General features: G+C 49.8%; 1 protein-coding gene across 5 annotated transcripts in view; it reads right to left on the bottom strand.

Moving 5' to 3' along the window:
* LOC147722472 (uncharacterized) overlaps positions 1-17,880 on the bottom strand; it is a 389,233-nt gene that overhangs the window by 358,048 nt on the left and 13,305 nt on the right. For 2 of the 5 annotated variants that reach the window (XM_086964999.1, XM_086965000.1), the window contains exon 2: positions 7,579-7,630. The exons of the other annotated variants lie outside the window; for them this stretch is intronic. The gene's annotated coding sequence lies outside the window, so the exon portion shown is untranslated. The remainder of the gene's footprint in view (positions 1-7,578; positions 7,631-17,880) is intronic. 5 annotated transcript variants of the gene reach the window in all.

The following is a 17,880-nucleotide window of genomic DNA, read 5'->3' as shown; positions in this document are numbered from 1 at the left end:
GAGGAATTTGGTGGGCTTGACACAAAGTACACAGCTTACCCCTTTGAGGTTGGATTTGGGACTTGAATCCATAGAAGAACTGGTAGCCGCCGGCCATTGCTCTATTGGAGGAGGTTCTGGTCAGCACCGGAACTTGTATCTTATAGAGCTGAATTTGTGGCGGTCTGGGGGCTTACAAAAGACAAAAACATTCCCTGGCTGTCCCATATCAAGGCCCTTATCAGATATATAGGATTGCCCCAATTATGGGAGACCCCAGAGCAGAGCTGTCCGAGTATACCTAGGACGCAGCTGCTAACCCTGGTGAGGGAGAAAAATGTACTTGCATTACATCGATCAACAACCCAGGGTAGGCTGTCTGTTCCTCCTAGTAAAACCTGAACCTCGACAGGAGGAATTCCTAGATGTAGTTCAACCTCCTCTTGCAAGGAAATTATATACTCAATTGCCTACCAATAAGGGCATTTACTTCAAAATGGGCTAAAACAGATAACGAATCTTGCCCAGCGTGCAATTATATTCGAGAAGATGTTGCCCATGTCATGTTTTTTTGCCCAGCGTATGTTACAATAAGAAAATGCTGGCTAATCCAGTTATGCAGAAATTTGGGCTTTAGGCAATGTATGCAGGCGTGTAGAGTTTTAATGTATGACACTTCGCCACCTATTCTCTTTGCTGTTTCCCGTTTTTTATACGGTATGTGGCGCCGAAGAAAAGGCTTTGTTTAAAGTCATTATAAATGTACCTGGATTAATTCTTCTTCCTTTTAAAGTTACTTCATCTAGACTGTCACTGATAACTATTTGTTTAATTAACTTTTTATCTTCAATGCTAGCTGTTCATATTTATTGTTTTATTTATTGTGCTTTGTATGTATTTTATCTGCACTTTTTATGGTCCCCCACTGAAATAAAGTTATCAAGAGAGAGAATTGTACCTATTTAAGGGCATGAATCGGGAAAATTTAACCCGGGTCCTAAAATTCTACACAACACTCTCAGTAGTGAAAAACAAAAGTCTGAGTCTGAGTCTGAGTTTTTCACTAAAAGGTCATCTAAGGCTTATATGTACATGTCCAACTTTTTAAATACCATGCATCCTGCCCTAGGGGCTGTTGAGGACCATACTTATAGGTGACATATGTGTTAAAAAGAGAGTTTTAGGCCTGGGACGGGTTTATTTAGCCAGGTCGAACCAGCAGTTTAAAAATGCACACAGGCTGCAATGACAGGCCTGAGACAGGTTTCAAGGGGCTACTTAAGTGGGTGGCACAATAAGTACTACAGGCCCACTAGTAGCATTAATTTACTGGCCCTGGGTATATAGTATACTGATTTACTAGGGACTTGAGTAAATTAAATATGCTAATCAGATGCAAGTCGATTTTACCATGTTTTAGAAACTAAGCACTTTAGCACTGGTTAGCAGTGGTAAAGTCTGGAGAGTCCTGAAGCCAATAAAAATGAATTCAGCAAAACAGGAGGGGCGAAAGCAAATAAGTATAGGGGAACTCCACCCTAATGTGGACAGGTCTAACAATGGATACATTATAGAAATGTCAACCCTGGTACCCAATTGTGCTCATGATTTCCATATCCGTCTCTCAGTATTCCCTAAACTGTTGAGCAGCCCGTATGGCCTGAGTCACAACCTCCTAGATCAGATAAAATTGGTGCTGGTAGTATGGCACATTTTTCAGCGTGTTCGCCGACATGCCAGTACTTTCAGAGTCGGGTACCTAGTGCATCTATGCTTGGAGCATAGCCAAAGCCTACAAGTCAAAAGAGAAGGCATGGGATGGTTGGTATGTGGAATGGGGGTCTGGATCTTGTTTCAACAGATAACAAAGGGTTTCAACTTCTTAACATCCCTGGCGGCAGTGCAAAAGTAATATAGAACAATCTTCAGGAAATTAGAAATTAATGGGAAACTAGTCAGGGAACATCAAGTGCTGTGTAGGTTGCTAAAAGTGTAAGGTACATGAATCCTCCAAAATCTAGATATTCGGGCATGTGGAATGTTAATTTGACAATGCAATTATTCCAGACATAGGATGACGAGAATAGTTATTATTTAAGTTATTGTCAGCTGAATTGGTAGTTTTATTATGTTTCGTGATTTAAAGTGGGATTAAGATGTCAGGGCATAGAATATTTCTGCAATGCAATTTTCTCCATTTTGGGATCATTAGGATATCACAAGGCGCACCAACAGTGCTTCAACTCATGTCAAGTTTCCGGTCTTCCCAGCACTTCCAAAGTTATGTGTCGTTTTATGTCTTAAGCAATATTTAGAGGTGACCACATTTTGAAAACTTCTACTCTGCAATTATTAATATCTTCTCGGAGACTGTTTACACCGGCAACTAACACTACATTGAGTAGATAGGTTAGGGTGTCTTGGCCATGGCAGGAGTGGTACAGGCCATTTTGGGGCTCATTAGTCAGAGAAGCTGGCTTCTAAAGTTGTTCGGGCTGGTGCTTGCTTGGAGGACATTTTAAGGGAGCAAATTGGTCTAGAGTTTCAACATTTAGAACTTTTGATTGAAACATGTTGAGCACGCTGCTGAAAGGATTGTGATTATGCTTTGAACATTCAAATATGAGCCTCAATTCCTGTAATAGCATTGCAGATTCTTCTAGTCAGTCTGTATTTTATTAAAGGCGAGCGAGGCAAGTGTTATCCCGCTTCTCATGTTTATCACCCATGGGGCTGTTGGTAACAGATGTCTCGCATTGATTGTAGCACAAGTCGCAGCCAATCAAACGGAGAGTTGAAATGACAGGATCCTGCTCGGAGTTGGATACTTGTTCACTAGAAAAGAGAAGGAAATTGAATTCAAAAGAAAAACAAGCATAGGAGGAACTGATGTGGTTTCTTCTAGGATTTGTGTTGCTGTTAGTATTAACGTTCGCTCATGAACTAGGACTTCACTTTTGGTGCATTAAGAAAAAAGGGATTTGCTTGTTGATGTACCCTGTTTATAGGGTGATCTTGTATGTGTTCTATATTTAAACTTCTCTCACTGGTGAGTAGGATTGTGAGAATTATAGTTGCGTTGTAGTGCTGAAAATAAAATATTAAGAAACGAGTCTACATAATACTCACCCTCCCTTGCCTTTAATAAAATTAGGACTCTCCTTCACAAGTGACTAGGAGAATCTCCAGTTTCTCATAACTGCCTAGGAGGCATTTTATGTGCAGTCTGAGTGACGACGTGGCGGTTTCCAAGCCAGCCTCATCTCGGCCTTGGAGCAAACAAGGGATCTTTTTGGGCTTTTCACCTAACCTCATGACTCTCCCTCTTGCAGACCTTCTTGCTTTCAGACTAGAACACACTGTCACTGGACATAATTCCACTATGCATCCATGGATATGTGGGGAAAAAAAGTGTGTTGTGTTATTACGGTTATGATGTACTCCTATTAATGAAACACCTCCATTGTTGTTTTCAGTTTTTGTTTTTATTGTTAGATTTTTGTTCAGTGAATCTTTTTCTTATTGGGGCATTTCACAGTGTTCCATGAGATCACTGCCATACTCATCTACACTGTAAATACTGCTGATAGTACCATATTTTATATTTTCCTTCAAACTGAAGGCCCAAAGCACTTCAGTGACCTCCACTATATAAGTAAATATAAACGTGTTAAAAAGTGCTCTGCCTGGGTCAGCTCTAAAGTACAGCATTGCTGTTCATCACAGTTCTGTTTTCTAGAGAGGTTTTGCTACATGGCCATGATAGGTGCACTGATATCCTGATTTTTAAGACAGATTGATTCTGATATGTTTGTGAACATTCCTATTATCGCACTAATAATGCATATGAATGTTCATTGGGACAGAGAGTACAATGCACCAGGAGACACACCTGTTCTATGGCCAGAGAAAAGAGACTGCTAGCACTTAAAGCGCTTCCCCAACTCCAGACGCGTCTGTGTGGTTCCACGCGTCTAGAGTTGAGGAAGCACTTTAAGTGCTAAGCGATACGGGAGTCCCTTGCTCACTTTGCCACTGGATTCAAGCAAGCCGGGCTGAAGACGGCTGGAATGCCAGAAACCGGTCCTCGGAAGCTTGTTTCCGGTCCAGGGAAGACATGGCGTGGCAGTTCGGGCAGGACTGTTCCCATGAGGCACAGGGTCAGACTGATCTGCATATAGCCATGTCTGAACTGGGGTGGCAGAGTGGGCTAAAGAACGGTGATGGATTAAACCCAGATCTTTTGACTCGGTATGAGTGTTTGATTGATTCATATGCTCCGTCCATCACCACCCCCTTTTGTACCGCTTTTGGCCGCCATAAGTGTGGCAGGGTATGCTCAGACGTGAGTCCCTTGCTCACTTTGCCACTGGATTCAAGCAAGCCGGGCTGAAGACGGCTGGAATGCCAGAAACCGGTCCTCGGAAGCTTGTTTCCGGTCCAGGGAAGACATGGCTTGGCAGTTCGGGCTGGACTGTTCCCATGAGGCACAGGGTCAGACTGATTTGCATATAGCCATGTCTGAACTGGGGTGGCAGAGTGGGCTAAAGAACGGTGATGGATTAAACCCAGATCTTTTGACTGGGTGTGAGTGTTTGATTGATTCAGATGCTCCGCCCATCACCACCCCCTTTTGTACCGCACTTTAAGTGCTAGCAGTCTCTTTCCTCTGGCCACAGAACAGGTGTGCCTCCTGGTGCAATGTAAATTGCATCTGCCCAACAGGTGTGCGGGGGAGGAGACTGCTAGTGCTTAAAGTGCTTCCCCAACCTCTGCAGAGTGGGACCAAATGGACTTGTTGCCAATTTACATTGCGCCAAGACACATACCTGTTCTGCATCCAGGGAAGAAGAAGGCTGGCGCTTAAAGCGCTTCCACAACTTCTGCAGCGCGGGACGTGCACGGGCCATGCCCGGGCAAAACCCGTGCAAACGGTGAGCCCGAATGCGCCTGTACCCGGCCGGTCCACCCCTCTAAGTCCTGCTGTGTGGGGTGACTCATTGCTTTCTATTTACTTAGACTTTTGTATTTAAGCTGGCATTTCACATGCGTGTATCGTTCAGACTGCAACTGTTTCCAGCTTTCTCTCCACTACAGACTACGGTTTAAGATCTTAAATTATTGGTGTCCCCTTCCTCTTTTCTTTCCCATCATGAGTAAAAAGAAAGCTATAGGATTCCAAACTCCAGCTTCCTCGCCTAAAATTACTTCTATTGACTGGATGCTGCAATGACCAATGGCGGGGATTTCAACAGAAACTGAACCTACTGAAAGGAGACTGTCCCTGGGAGCGGGTTCTTTGCGCCCATCTTTTTTGAATGAGAGTGAGAGAGATTGCCCTAACATAAGTGATGCTCCCTCTGTGGATCCTTTGGTTCTGAATGTGGGGGTGGGGGGGGCTCCTTTATTATGCTCACCTTCAGCTGCCCGTCCTGCCGAACCAAAAAAGGGGGGAATCCTAAGTCTTCTTTGGCTACCAAGCGACCTAGATGGCAGGCTGACAAACCGCACGCCTATTGTTACTACTGCAGCAGCTTCAACCACTGTTGGAGCCTCCATCCACCCGACACTACACAATTCTGCAATTGAAGTGGAGTAGTCAGTCCCAAATCCTTCTTGGCCTCAAATTCTAAAGAGGACTAAGTAAATTTAGAAACATACCGTCTGCCAAACCTTTACCAATTTCTCCCGGTTGCATGCCATTGAATAGAAGTTAAGGGAAATCAGACCAGCTCAGTTGTATGTTCCTGTAGCTGCAAATGAAGCACAAAGGGCAGGTCTGTGTTCTATGACCAACCAACTTTCCCTACATGCTTCCGAAAGCATCATCTTGCCAGCGAAAAAGACCATGATTAACCAACATCCAGCCACATGCAAACCAGACTACTGTACAAAAACATGTTGCCAGATTGTGTGATAATCAAACACCTCACGAGGATCCTCTGGATAGCCCAGGGGGGGTGGGACGGGGGGGGGAATGGGAAGGGTGGTAGGGTAGTCACCTCCCAAGTCAATAACCCAAAATATTTACAAGACGAATCCTGTAATCAATCTTCCACCTGCCTCTTGTCCATATGTGGCGGTCCTCGCCGGGGTTCAACAGCTGCGTGAGGACCAGAGGGAGGCCCGAGTGAGCTTACCATTAAAGTTTTGACTTGACTGGCCCGCTACAGGGACTTCCCCCTTTGCCATGCTAACAATATTTTACTAACCTGTAGACAGGCCCTGGGCAGGCAGTCGTTCTGGGGATTGCACTGTTATTAATTTTAGTTTGCCTAATTTGGTGGAGAGATTGCTTTTAGGCCATTCACATCAGATGGGGGGCTCTTCTTGTATTGAAATATTGCCCCTGAGCTACTCTCATAACCACATTATTTAGAAAGACCAGGAGGCCCTGTTCACCTTCAACGACATTTACCCCTAAATCTTGCCAGGGCCATTACACCTTCTAAATCATGGCATTTCGGACTGGACTTTTCCCATGAGGAGCAGGGTCAAGACTGATTTGCATATGACTAGTTTCAAACTCGGGAGGCATGGTGAGCAAAAGAACTATGGATTTAACCCAGTCTCTTGACTGGAGGTGAATGTTTGATTTGTTCAGTATTCCATCCTTCATTTGTTTGTGTAGCATTTTTCACCCTAAGTGCCCTGGGTATGCCCAGACGTGGGTCCCTTGCTTACTGTGCCACTGGATTCAAACTAGCCTGGCACATGAGGGGTGTTGCACCAAAATTGGCCCCAGGGTGCTTGTTTCAAAAACTGAACTTACTGCTCTCCTCTCCTAGAAGAAAAAGAGAAATCCCGAAATTTTGGGCACTGACCGTGAACTGGACTGTTTAAGGCCAGATCTTCGTGTCACAAAAGAAGCCCCGGTCCGTACAGAAGAGGAGGTCTATACTGTGATTAGATGTGTCCTAGTATATGCTGGGGGATTTCCCTTTTAAGGACAGTTCCCATCACATACCAGAGGTGTCATGCTTCATAATGGGGGTGCTTCCTCGCGTGAGAGACCTAGTCTTCATGCGGGCTACAACCCCCTCGCTTCGAGGGAGGAGCTCAGGAATGTTTAAATGAGGACGAAGGGTATACTAAAACACCATGAGCATTTGGTGTGATGCAAAAGGTGCAGTGCTATGATATTGGTGGTTAAAACTGGCTAAGGGGTCAGCTACAATGCAACTTTTATTCAGCTGCCCGGGGTAAGGATTAAAAACAAAATATAGTTTGTAACGCAGGTGCCAAAATTCAAGGCCTCTGTGTTATTACAAGACCAACATGTTTCAGTCTATCAGACCTAGAATAGTGTCATGGCTTTCTTCAGGGTCAGTAATGCAGCTACTGCAATAAATGAGAGATGCTTGATCCGTGAAAAAACCTTAGAAAAACATGTGAAAAATAAATGGTACAATACTGAATCAGAGATTTTCGCTGTTCAGTATGTTCAACGCAATCTCTATGTGGAGACAAATATCAACGTGCCACATTTTATATACAAAGATATATCAAGGGTTCACTATTTGATCCTAAATTTGCTCATGAATTCAAAAACATACCTATATTAATACAATGTAGGATATACTAGGACGTGTGACTTACCGATCTGGCTTTACAGAGTTCACCACATCTGTCCTGACTTCTTAGCCACAACCTGTAGGGGAAGGTTCGTAGCATTAAAAAACAGAATGCCCCGAAAGGATGGGGGTGGAGGGGGGAGGAGATGTGTGATATAACGACTAGAGAGTCACGCGCGGGGGGAGGGGCAATGATAGTGCCACTGCTGACTGGTTGTGTCATGGAGGGCAAAGCACGCTGATTGCAGCTGTTGTGATGCAAATAAACCCTCCGTAGGAGTGGAATGATTATGATGGCGCAAGATGTGGGTGGTGGACTGAAAAGTTGAGCGTAGGCGCAATGGAAGGGCCACTAGTATTTGGCTGCATCAAGTGGGGCCTAAGCATGCCTGTAGCAGCGCTCTTAATGCAAAGAGCCAAACGAACGGGGGCCTGAAGCCAGAGTGTAAAAGAAGGGGCGGGGAATCGGTGGTGGAAGTAACCAGCCGGGGTTATCGGTTGATGCGTCGGAGGGAGCTGTGAAAAAGGCGAAATGCCAGCTGGGGTGAAAATCCTTACCGCCAAAAGTGCAGTTCTCCGTTGCAATGCGGCACTATTCCGGGGACAGGAGAATGTCTACTTGCCGAGGTGCGGTCTAAGCAAGCAGATGGTGAAGCAAAATGGGAAACACTTGCGGGCAAGTAGGCTCCTCCATCATGTTAGTCTAGTTAGACTGCCTATTAATATTAGCCTTTTCCTATGGGGTTTTTTTACCCTGCAGCACTCGACTTTGTTTCTTGGGTGCTTTCATAAAGAAAATGCTTTAACACAGGACTCAACCGGCTGGTGCATGTCTTGTGCTGCTGTGGCATCGCCCTCGATTAAGGTAGGCTCTATTGCCCTCCTTTCCAAACAGTGCTACATTATGTGTTACATAGGATCTTATGACCCAAACATCCTCCCTATTTATTTATGTTTCAGACTCCAACCTGATTATGGAGAACTGCAAATTAGGAAGGTATGTTCCTGTACTTAGAATAGCCTAATTTGATTTTAAAAGTCTTCACATGCAATACTGATGCACATATCGTGTAATTTTAGGATTGCAATTGAATTGAATTCACATTTGGGAGACCACTTTTGGATCCCAAACATGTACAGACCTTTTGGTAAGGCCACATACCAGATGTTTATTTCAAACATTTTGGATTTATCAAATTATATGGTCACTAAAGACGGTTTTTGCTTATTTATATATCTTTCAATAAATCGCTGTTTTGTGCATTATCATTGATTGAACCCCTGTCTTTATGGTAAGCTACCTCCCTACTACTGGACTATAAATGCTCGTAAACTATTAGAACACAACAGATTACCAACCTGTCTATAATTAATTTCATAGGCTGTCCACCCCTGCTTTCATAGTCCTGTGGAAGAAACGCAGTGACGCTTACCATTCAGCACTGTGTCCAGTTTCGAAACGTCAACACTTTCCTATCACACATGTCTACACAGTTTTCTTGACCAATAATTAATCAGTATTGGGTCTTGCATTACATGTATTGAATAAGGAGACATGATAATAATTCTAAATTCTTTTATTTATGTCACATATGTATGTTTTGTATATAGTATACTGTTCACTTCACCATTCACCACGTCACCTTTTCACAATAGTCACCCTTGTCTTTTCGCAATTTACTAGCATTTTGTGACAGCCATTTAATATTTAAAACTTTATGAAAAATATAAGAGTGAATCTGCTCTACTTGTTTTTGGTGTGTTCTTAAACTGCAATTATGTTTTCATTTACTGTGAAAAAGGAAATGTAAAAAACCTTTTTTCTTGTATTTAGTATAGCGAACACAGCAATTGTATCGGCCGACAGAAACAATTGTTTTTCTATATTGCTACTAGGCTCTAAGCAGACCCACAGTGGCAGATTTCAGGTGGTATGCCTTCAACCCTGTGAGACTGGCTGTCATGCAGACACCAGATCTGTTCACTTAGCAATCCTTAGATTTTTGTTTTTGATAATCAATTTTATTGAAATTTTCCTCACAACATATAAATTCATTAGTTGCAGTTCAATACTTATCAGGATAAACATGACAGTACACACAGTTGACAGAGAAAAAGGCAATCCAGCAGGGCACATCCGACAGACCATTCAGTAGATACAGTTGTACATGAAATAAACTAAGGAAAAGGCAGATCATCAGGGTGGAAGCATATTGAACCATTTACCCCACACTTTACTGAATAAGTTCGGGCACCCCCGGGCCTCGAATAGGGCCTCCTCCTAGATCCCACACCAGTCCACACCTCTCAGTCAACCTTTTTACGGAAGGCGCCTTAGCCTGGGACCAGTGCGCCGCTATATCTCTCTTGGCCACAGCTGTCCCCAACAGGCGCTTGTCCGCCCTAGAGCCATCCAAGCCATCAAACACCCCCAACAACATACGCAGCGGATCATGGGAGACCTCCGATCCCAGGGCCTGCGTGAGCTCACATGCCACCTTCCCCCCCCCCCAAAAACGGCGCCAGAGATGGACAGCACCATACCATTTGGTAAAAATCGGCTGGGGCGGAGGCACAACCTGTACATGCCGGAGAGGATTTCAACGGGGCCAGGAATAGACGGGTTGGGGTAAGATATGCTGCGTGGAGGTAATAAAGTTGGACCAGGCGCAACTTGGAGGATGTGGTCAGGGTTTTGGGCGCCATAAGGGCATCCCTCGAATCCGTCTCTTCTAGGGGGCCCAGCCAGCCCTCCCATCGAGCCCTGAGCCTATCTAGGGAAGCGGGACCATTGTTGACCAGGGACCGATAAATATGGGACACTGCCCCCTCCCCAAATTTCCAATCATCACCTGGGCCTCCAGCGGACTGAACTCTGGGAGGGAGATAGGTGGCGAGACATGTGTAAGAAGAGTGTGTCTAAGTTGTAGGTATTTATAGTGTTGAAAGTGTGAAAGAGCATGGCGCTGCTACAGGTCAGCCAAGGAGCGAATGTGGTCCCCCACCCAGACATCTCAGAGCACTAAAACTCCAATGAGGTCCCATCTTTGGAACCCCTGCAGAGACGAGACCTCTTGCATCCAGGACCCGTGCCCAAGTGGCGTCTGCCGAGTGAGTTTCCGGTCCCACCGCACGTGGCGAAGAGCCGTACGCCAGGCCAGAAACACCGTCCTGGTGACCGAGGGCAGGGCCAGTGGCACTGGGCTACCATACAGAAACGCCTGGATTCGCGGAAAGTCCGACGTGCTGAGTTCCACACGGTATGCCGGGTCGGACCAGCCGCCCGCATACCAGTCATGGATGACAATGAGTTTCGTGGCCAGGTAATCGAGGTGGAGATTGGTGACCCCCATACCTCCATCAAAGGGGGGGAATATGACGCCAAGGATAGAGGTGGTCTCGCCCCCCCCCCACCCACCCCCCAGAGAAACCGGGTGAGGACACCGTTCAGCTCGCGGAACCAACTACCTGGGAGGTGGATAGTAGTGTTTTGCAGTATGTAAACAGAACAGGGGAGGGTCGTCATTTTGAAGAGGGCACTCCTGCCCATGGGGTTATGGGGAAAGTTCTGCCACCTCTTAAGATCCGCCTTCATCCGGGCGACCAAAGGCGTGACGTTTAAAGCCCATTCGAGTTCTGGCAGGAGAGCTATCCAGACGCTAAGCTATTTGACAGAGTGTCTTCTAAGGGGGATGTCAGATTGCCAGTCATAGCAGTCTCTGGAGGGATGTAGGGGGAACAAAGTTGACTTCGCTGGATTAAGGCGGAGTCCGGAGATGAGCTCAAAATCGACCAGCACCGCCAGGCATCTGGGGCCAGAGTTATCCGGGTCTGCCAAGTAAAGCAGAACGTCGTCTGCATATAAGGCTATCTTATCTACATGGCTCGAGTCCCAGGTCCAGCCTCGAAAAAGTGGGTCTTGTCAGATAAGGGCCGCCAGAGGTTCCATCACCAGGGCAAATAAGAATGGCGAGAGCCGACACCGCTGAAGCATACCTCGCCTGATCGGGAATGCTTTTGAGAGTTCCCTATTAATGAGTGCTCAGGCTCTGGGGTTAGTGTCTAAAACTCTGATCAGATGGCGGAACGAGGGACCAACACCCATCCTGTCCAGCACATCTTGCAGATACTCCCATTTCACTGTATAAAAAGCCTTCTCAAAGTCTAAGAAGAGCAATGCCAAGTACGGGGTTAGGTGCTCCCGGTGAGCCAGCGCCAAGTGGAGCCGACGAATACAGTGGCGAGTGCCCCTGGCAGGCATGAACCCGCATTGGTCGGGGTGGACACGGTCCTGCAGGAGGGGCCGAAGTCTCTGAGCCAAGACCGTGGCGAAGATCTTGATCTGCGTGTTGATCAGCGAGATCGGGCGGTAATCTGCACAGTTCAGGGAGGGCGGCTGCATCTTCAGAATAACCACGATCGTGGCGACATCGGACTCGGGCGGGAATGATCCTGTCTCTGCCACATGGCAGAAAAGATCCACCAAATGGGGGGCTAAGATATCCCGAAAAGCTCCATAGTACTCCTGGAGGTACCCATCGGGACCTGGCGTTTTACCGGGGTGTAAGAGCGAGATGGCGTCCTGGACTTCCTCCAGAGTGAAGGGGCGGTCCAAGGCCTCTGCAGTGAGAGACACGGCAGTTGGGTACCAGTCCCTTCCATCCAGTCGGCCAGCAAAGCTCCCGGGAACAAGCGGTGTAGAGGGTCGCGTAGTAAGCAGCAAAGGTTTGCGCAATGGCTGAGGACGTCACCTGGAGGGTCCCGGTGTTCGAGAGGACCTCCGGAATAATATGGATGACTTTGGGGTAAGACACAAGGTTGTGGAGGAGCTTGCCATTCTTGTAACCCCACCCATAAATACAGGCAACCAAGGAACGCCAAAGCATCTTAGCAGATTCCAACGAGATCCGACGGATCTCCTCGCGTACCACCGCTAGTTGGCGGGAGGAGTCCCTCGCGTCGCTAGTGAGTTGAGCTGCTTCAAGCTGTGCCGCCCGAGATTCCAGCTGAACAAACTGGACCATCTGCTCCGACCATTTCGCATGGACCAGTCCCCCGGCCACCCCCCGGATGACGGCCTTGCTCGCCTCCCACAGCGTCCCCGGCGAGGGAACAGAGCCTGTATTGGTGGAGAAAAAGGAACGCAGTTCAAGATCAAGTGACTCCACCATCGCAGAATCCTGTAAGAACCAGCCACCAAATCGCTCGGGCCCGATGGAGGGAATTTAAGATGGAGGGCGAGGGGAGAGTGGTCCAAGATCCCCCTGGGTAGTATCACAGCCCCAGAAACTAGCTGGCAGTCGGCGGCCGGCATCAGGAGAAGGTCAATTCGGGAATGAGTATAATGGGCTGCCGACGTATGGGTGCATTGTTCCCCACGGGGCTTCCAAACCCGCCAGATATCACAGAGACCAAGGGCAGAGGACCAGCTGTAAAAGAGCTTCGCAGAGGCGACACGGGCTCCGGGCAGGGTCCCTGTCGTATCACGCAAGGGCTGCAGAACGGCATTAAAGTCCCCCCCCTACCACCATAAGACCCTGCGGGAGGGACGAGATCACTTGTGTCAGGTGACGAAGTGTGGGAGGCAGGAGTGGGGGGGGAATGTAAAGACATAGGAGGCTCAAGGGGCGCTCTTTGATGGTTCCTGAGACGGCCTCATAGCTGCCCTGCGCATCAGTCTCGGCTTTAGCCAGGGTAAAGGGAAGCCCTTTCCTAAGTAGAATAGCCACCCCTCGGGACCCCTGTGTAAAACCAGAGTGCGAGATCCTGTCAAAGCCATAGCGAGCTAGGAAGTTGCATTGTGTACCCATTAGGTGCGTCTCTTGGAAAAGAGAATGTCCGGCACATGGCGGTGAGCAGCCCGGAGGACAGCTGTGCGCTTAATTCGGTCCAAAAGGCCATTAACATTCCATGAGAGGAGGTGGATAGGTCTAGCGAGGTTGTAAGTCATCTTACGAAAAGGGAAATGTGGAGGGGCGGATAGCTACCTGGGACCCTACCCACCCTGACGGGAGCGCCCACCCAAACCCGGGCTCAGAAGCGGGGCAGAGGAAGGTGATGATCTGCTCGTCAACTGTGGAAATTAAGGAAGGAGGGAGCTTAACTCCCGAAGGGAGCCCCTGATGGCGGCCAAAAATAACAAACTAACAGAAGATGTGGTCTGCGTGTCAGCTGTGGGTCAGTCAGAGAAACATGGGTATCAAGAAGAACTGCAACCAGCGGCCGTAGGTGGCTAAACAAAACAAACTGCCGAGGAACAACGGTCCCCCGTCCCTCCCAACCCCCCAACTCCCCCCACCGTACACTTCAGAAGTGGAAGCATCTGTCGCCCAAAACCCCAGCTACTAACTGCACCAAAAAGGTGATTCGCTACTCTAAAACGGTTAGCAACAATCAGTCAGGAGCATGGCTGAGTCGGACCCTCTCCATGTATGCGGATGCATGCCCACAATGAATAAGCATGGAGTGGATAACCGGTTCGAAGTCAGGATGGCAGGAAGAAGGTAAACCTTGGCCGGATCTTCCAGCGGAGCCAAGGGAGAGCCCCCATCGTGGGGCCAGAGATAGGTGCATCATTCCAGGTCCTGAAGGTTAGAGTGCAGGCACACAACTTGTAACCCAGATCACACCCCCTCCTCCCCGCCACAACCACGGATCACGGGACTGCCCGACAGGTCTGAGTCTGACATAGCCCTCCGCCGTGCAACGTCTGACCGAGGGGCGCTACCCATGTCGATGAGGGAGGACGCCAGGGTGGGGGAGGAGGCCCTCTGGCTTAAGGCCTGAACCGGGGAGCACCGAGACCGCGCCCCCGGTGAACGCGAGCCCCCTCCCCGGCGGTTGCCCCACCGTCTGGACCCAGTGCGGCGCCGCTGTGTCCTGGGCACCCCCCGGCCGGGTCGGTCCGTGGCTTTCGCGGCACGGGGGGCGCCAGGTAGAAGGGGCCACTCTTCCGTAAGCCAGGTCCATGTCGCCTGTGGAGTGTCGAAGAAAAAGGTTTTGTCTTGAAAAAACACCTTAAGGCGGGCCGGGAAGAGAAGCCCGTATTGGAGGTTCATAGCCCTGAGTTTCTGCTTGACCTCATCGTAAGACCGGGGTTGTGTCTGCACCTCCCTAGAGTAGTCCGGGAAGATCATGATCTTGGAATTTTGGAAGTGCACTGGACCCTGCAACCTGGCGGCCTCCAGGATCGCGTCCCAGTCCCGAAAATTGAAGACTTGAAGGATGATGGAGCGAGCGGGAGCTCCAGGAGGGGGTTTAGGAGCAAGGGAGCGGTGAGCAGGCTCCACCGCAAACCAGGGGGAGAGCTTCTCCTTGGCGATCCAGGACTGGATCCATGCCTCAATAAAGGTGGCAGTGCGTCCCTTCTCCACTTCTTCTGTGAAACCCAGGAGGCGTAGGTTGTTTCTCCGGGCTCTATTTTCCGCATCCTCGGACCTACGATGTAACTCCGCGGTCTGCTCCTGCAGGCGGGCCAACTGGGATTTAAGATTGCCCACGCCGTCCTCCACCGTGGAAAGACGGGACTTCACCTCTGTAAAACGGGCCGTGGCATTACGGAGGTCTTGCCGGATCAGTGCCACATCAACCCGCACTTCACCAATCTTGGTTTCCACCGAAGCCTGCGACGCACTGATCGCCTGCAGGATAGTGGAGAGGTCCCCTCCAGGCGCCCCAGCTGCTGGATCGCAATCAGGCTTAGTAAATTGGTCCATTGTCATTTGAGTTGAGGGGGCAGCGGCCTGAGAAGGGCGGTTCCTGCCCATGTTCCAAGAGGCAGGTGGAGGTGCTGGACTGGGGGGAGGGGAAGGGGGGGACACGCAGCAGTGCCTATGCCACCGCCCGGCCACCCATTATGGCGGCCGATCCCTCTCCCAATCCCCATGGTGGAGGGAGGCGGCCGTTCACCAGGCCAGCACTCCCCGCAAGACAATGGCGGCTCCCGAGGGGACCTCAATGGGCCCAAGACCCCAGGGCCCCTCCACAGACCCCAACCTCAAGATCCAGGTCCCTCAGACGGGAAGAGGGGGGGCTGGCACACACGTGCACCACCCAACCCGGCAGCCGATCTACCCCACACCAAGACTCAGCGTCCCTCACAGCCCGCAGTCAATGGGGGGGAAGAGAGGGACCTCCCAGGCCGCAGGTAAGAATAGGCCAGGGGACTCAATGGGCCCCCAGAGTCAGGCACCCCCTCCCTCAGTATCCAGATGGGCAAGGGGGGCAGCTGACCTCCCAGCAGGGCCCACCGTCTGCAGCCACCCGCCTCTTCTGCACCAGGCGATAGTTCACATTAAGTTCGGCGCCCCCCTGTTGTTATTGCGGGTCCCCCCAGGGCTTCCCACACATCTGCACCCCAAGCCAGCAGAGGAGGCATCAGCCACAGTTCTTCAGAGGGGGACGCCCAGCGGGGGACGCACACGGAGGTGTAGTGGGGCCCACCAGGCAGCAGGGCAAGTCCGGACTTCAGGACCAGCTCAATCGCACTGCCGCGCACAGGGCTGCAGCCTCCCCAACCACAAGCTCGTCTTCCCCGCGACCCGACTCGGCGGCTGAAGGGTGGGTGAGGGCCCGCACAGCAAGCTAAAGTGGAGGGCGTCAGCACCCGAGTTCCGGGAGGCTAGCTAAGCCCCCAGCTCAGTCGCATGCAAGGGCCAGGAGGGCCTGAGTCTCCTGAGGCAGGATGATCCTGGCCCACCACACCGCAGCCCGACAGAGGCAGCCGGTCCCCGGGCAGGCAGGGCAGTTCAGTAAAGGCCTGGATGATGTACAGCTAGCACGGGGGTCCCCCACGGTGCAGGAGCCACGGCAGCCCCGGTAGGCCCAGTCAGGCAAAGCAGAGGTGAGAGCCTACAGGCTTCCGCCAGCCAAGGGCCAACCCCCGTCCCCATCGCTCATGGGGCTCGCAAGGGGAAATGAGGCCAGCCCCTGCTCTCGCGGCCCTCCACGCCGCCGCCCAACAGCAGCGGCCGAGCCCAGCAGCACTCCCGGAATACGCACAGCTAACTCCAGCAGCCAGCCGTATCACTCCAGAGACACCAGACAGAGGCGATCAGTCAGGCCGAAGCTCCAATGCGCGCAGGACGCGCCAGCCCTCACAATCCACTAACAGTCTCCCCTGCCAGGCAGGCAGGCCCCACAGCGCGGCCGCTTTCTGTCTCCACTGGAATCCAAGGTGCGACTCGGCCCCAGGCAGCACTGGATGGCGAGTAAACTCAGCTGCCCCCGAAATGGCAAGCAGGGGGATGAATCGCCAGGTCCAGGGTACAGGTTTAGTGATGGGCCGCCAAGGGGGCCGCCATTTTGCAGAGCGTGGCCCCGGGGAAGTGGAATGACAAATCGGGATGGCACCGCTCAGATTCGTGCAAGAACAGGATCGAAAGGCAGCCAGAAGGACGGGGAGCCCCCGCCGATTGCAGCTAATAACGGGCGGATGGAAGGCGGATGACGGAGGGGATCCGGAGCACTCTCAAAGTGCGACCGCCATCTTGACGCCTCAGGCCACGCCCCAGCAATCCTTATATTACACAGTGGAGCCCTCATTTCTTTGGTCAAGAAAAATTTGGAACTGGAACAAAGTGGGGTGGTTTGGGTCCTACTTTTATACTAACTTCCAGACAGTGGATGAGGGTCCACTGTCTAAACCCACAGGACAGGTTTGGGTTGGTGCTCTATTAACTATAATTTTCTGGCTGCTACTCAGATACAGCCTTTGGCTCTCACCGCAGGTAGAAATCAGGAGTATCAATACAAGGAGTCAATAAAGGTTGAGAGCAAAGCACCAGGCTGACAGCCTTTCTAAAGCAGTTATCAGGGACAGACAAAAAACTGTAGGAATCTTAAATTACAGAATTTACATATACAGAAAACTCATTTAATATGTGCTACAAGCCATGAACACTAGAGCAGCTTTAGTAAGACTAGTAGTACAGAGGAGGTTGCCATACAAGTAGTCAGTCCACGGACAACAAACAACATCATGCAAAAAATGCCAACGAAGCATGATGAAATTGCTTTCTGGATGGCTCACAAGACCAACCAGTTAAGCATAGAAAACTATGATGTTTCACTTTGAATAGTGCCACCCGAAGAAAGAGGAGTACAACACCTGGGGAAGTATATTTGCATGAATTGACATTATTAAGCATGGCACATCCTCGCTAACAGTTCTCTCCCAAGTATTACAAAAATACAAAATGAGCACAGAGCTGCACCAGCTCTGGACTTATGCATGAAGCTAATGGGAAACTTCTCTACAGTTTCCTCCATCATACCAAACAACAATAAGGGAAGAGGTGTCAGCTCTGGCTAAGTGCCAGAGGCTTGA

This window comes from Lissotriton vulgaris, chromosome 4_1 (genome assembly GCF_964263255.1).
Source record: "Lissotriton vulgaris chromosome 4_1, aLisVul1.2, whole genome shotgun sequence".
NCBI classification, from domain to species: domain Eukaryota; kingdom Metazoa; phylum Chordata; class Amphibia; order Caudata; family Salamandridae; genus Lissotriton; species Lissotriton vulgaris.
Note: the sequence above shows the minus strand (reverse complement) of the source record. Positions and strands in the feature narration are given on the sequence as shown.